General features: G+C 39.8%; 1 pseudogene; it reads left to right on the top strand.

The window, feature by feature from the left end:
* Positions 1-335: 335 nt before the first annotated feature.
* LOC134226478 (uncharacterized) lies at positions 336-3,146 on the top strand (annotated as a pseudogene).
* Positions 3,147-3,542: the final 396 nt, after the last annotated feature.

Here is a 3,542-nt window from a genome sequence, read left to right as displayed (position 1 = left end):
TTGAAACTTTCGTTTCGTCACTGAAACCATTGACACTTGGCTTCAGCGACTGCTTCCGCGATAGAGCATTTGCACATTTGATACACTCATACATATATATTGCTGTCAAAATGTGTATTTGACAATTAAATTTCCAGCTAAAGCTCTATTTTTGACACCGATGCACTCACACAACCAATCGACATCAGTTGTCAAAAAATCAGGAGTACCAACTTGACTACTATCTCCTTGTCGCCGAGTCTGGCGCTGAGTGCTCGGCGCGGAAACCCAAAGGTGGGAATAAAATTTTGGGGCTTATGCGCAATACTTATTCATATTTGATAAACTCATACCTAATGAGTAACCTAATATTAAGTAACATTTGCCATAAACATGCTAGCTCAAATACAGTGTATCATGCTCTGTATGGATATTATGCATCTCGAGAAAATATAGAATACTGCGGCGTCCTGCTGGCTGCTTCTCAGGTAATCGCAACAGTCACTAAACACGACAGAGTCAATAAATAATTACCCACCGTATGCACTTGTCATAATAAACACTCTCCATGTACTCAGTGACCTGGTTGCCTCTCACTAATACAATCGAGTACTGCTGTCATTTGGCGAAAAGCACGTGGTTTTGTTTTGAGAGGGAAAATTTTCCCTATCTTTTAACCTGGCAGCTATCTTGACGTCCACCTTCGCAGTCGAGCCTGCGAGTGTAAGACCGCCGCAAAAATCTAGAAAAAGATAAGCGCGACAATAATTTTTTGGGAATTTCCAGAAAGGATCTAGCAGTAATTTATGGTAAAGCTCTCTCAACTGATGCTGGGTCATTAGGCCGAAAACCATTAGGCCGAATGGTCATTAGGCCGAACGGTCATTAGGCCGAATGGCCATTAGGCCGAATGAGAACTGGGGAGTGAGAAGTGAGTAGTGCGCAATGAGGAAGAAGTAGAAAGGAAGAAGGAAAAGGAGGAAGAAGTAAGAAGGAAGAAGGAAGAAACGAGAAGCAAGAAAGAAGAAGGAAGAAGGAAGAAGGAAGAAGCAAGAAGGAAGAAGGAAGAAGCAAGAAGGAAGAAGGAAGAAGGAAAAAGAAAGAAGGAAGAAGAAAGAAGGAAGAAGAGAGAAGAAAGGAGAAAGAAGGATGAAGGAAGAAGGAAGAAGGAAGGAGGAAGAAGGAAGGAGGAAGAAGGAAGAAGTGAGAAGGAAAAAGGAAGAAGAAAGAAGGAAGAAGGAAGAAGGAAGAAGGAAAAAGAAAGAAGAAAGAAGAAAGAAGAGAGAAGAAATGAGAAAGAAGGATGAAGGAAGAAGGAAGAAGGAAGGAGGAAGAAGGAAGAAGTGAGAAGGAAAAAGGAAGAAGGAAGAAAGAAGAAGAAGGAAAAGAAAGAAGAAGAAAAAATAAGAGAGAAGGAAGAAGGAAAAAGAAAGAAGAAAGAAGAAAGAAGAGAGAAGAAAGAAGGAAGAAGGAAGAAGTTAGAAGCAAGAAGGAAGAAGGAAGAAGTAAGAAGGAAGAAGAAAGAAGGAAGAAGAGAGAAGGAAGAAGTAGAAAGGAAGAAGGAAAAAGTAAGAATGAAGAAGGAAGAAGGAAGAAGAAAGAAGGAAGAAGTAGAAAGGAAGAAGGAAGAAGGAAGAAAGAAGAAGAAAGAAGGAAGAAGGAAAAAGAAAGAAGGAAGAAGAAAGAAGAAAAATGGAAGAAGGAAGAAGGAAGAAGGAAGGAAGGAGGAAGAAGGAAGAAGGAAAAGAAAGAAGAAAAAAAGAAAGAAGAAAGAAGAAAGAAAAGAGAAGAAAGAAGAAAGAAGAGAGAAGAAAGAAGAAAGAAGAAAGAAGAAGAAGGAAGAAGGAAGAAGGAAGATAGAAGAAAAAAGGAAGAAAACGGAAGGAAGGAGAAAGAATAAATAAGAAGGAGGAAGAAAGGAGGTAGAAGGAAGAGAGAAGAAGAAAGAAGGAAGAAGAAAGAAGGAAGAAGAAAGAAGGTAAAAAGAAGATGGAAGAAGGAAAAAAGAAGAAGGAAGAAGGAAGAAGGAAGAAGGAAGAAAGAAGAAAGAAAAAGGAAGATTCAAGGTGGGAGAGGGAAGTAGGCGTGAAGTGAAGAAAGAACTTCTCATTTTTCACTTCTTGCTTCTTTTTGCTAATTCGGCCTAATTGCCATTCGGCCTAATGACCGTTCGGCCTAATGTCCATTCGGCCAAATGGCCTTCGGCCTAACGGCTTTCGGCCTAATGGCCTGACACCCTCTCAACTATATGTGAATGGATTTCGAAGTTTGAACGGAACGGGTATTTTACCCGAAAATAGCGTGAACGGGTATATAAAAAAATCGGTGCGGGTATGCGACAATGGATAGTAGATTTATATCGGAAAGAACCAGTACTATTCTTGGAAAAGGCAAAGAGAAGTTTCAGTTCCACTTCCACCAATCCATCAGCGTTTCTTCAATTTGGGTGATTCTACACGATGCTGGATTTTCATGGAAATCTATCGAACGAAGAGCAATACAGATCCGTAATGACGAAATCATCCGTTTTGTCAAAGAAATGCTATCCATTCCGTGGGACATATACAACCTCGTCTTCTTAGATGAGGTTGCATTCGACAACCGAGATATGCTCAGAAATAAGGGATATGGAGTAGTTGGACAGAAAATAATCTATCGTGGAGAATTTTGTCGCAAACCTCGAGTATCCTTTCTTTGTTTTCTAGGACTGAACGGGATTCTTGAGAGTTTCTGGACAGAGGGAACTTTCAATAGAATGAAATTCTTCGACTGCTGCAAGAAATTTGCTTTGAACAATTCACAAGTACAGCAATATCCTGGGTTCCACTCTGTTTGGATTATGGATGGAGCAAGAATTCACTGTGATCCAAACATTATTCGATATTTGCGCTCTATCGGGATCATGCCGATGTTTCTTCCGCCATATTGTCCATTTTTTCAACCCAATAGAAATCGCTTTTGGGCTTATAAAGCGATGCCTAAGAAAATATCACACCGAAAATACACCTATTTTGCGAGATGTTTGCAAAATCATTGATGAATTCAAAATATTTCCGGCAAAAGGTATATTTGAACATTGCGGTTACTACTCCGGGGGTATTTTCTTGCCTGAAAAAGGATTAAGCCAAAATACGAAACATATGGACTTCACTGTCACTCCACACTGATGATATGTATTATTTCAAATAAATGTATATAATTCATATAACAAAACCAAAACTTATTTTAATTTAGGAAATGAAACATTGAACAAAATGGTTTTAAACATGGTCAACATCTTCACAATCCGTTACTCTTTTGTTGACAGAACTCGACTTAAATCGGATTCCACAGGTTAAAGCGTTGATTCCATTGCCTCTAACAGCTCAGACCCTGCTACTCCCTTTTGCTTTCATTGGTGATCATCAGCTTATTTGACACGCCTTGGAGAATGGTTAGAGCCAACGAAACATCCTTCTCAATATCCGCAATCTCGCTGATCCAACCAGCGTTCACAACATATGCCACAACCATTCCTCGGTGCATCGATTGGAGCCTTGCTGATTCCGATACTGCTGCCCATC

Source organism: Armigeres subalbatus, chromosome 3 (assembly GCF_024139115.2).
Source record: "Armigeres subalbatus isolate Guangzhou_Male chromosome 3, GZ_Asu_2, whole genome shotgun sequence".
NCBI classification, from domain to species: domain Eukaryota; kingdom Metazoa; phylum Arthropoda; class Insecta; order Diptera; family Culicidae; genus Armigeres; species Armigeres subalbatus.
Note: the sequence above shows the minus strand (reverse complement) of the source record. Positions and strands in the feature narration are given on the sequence as shown.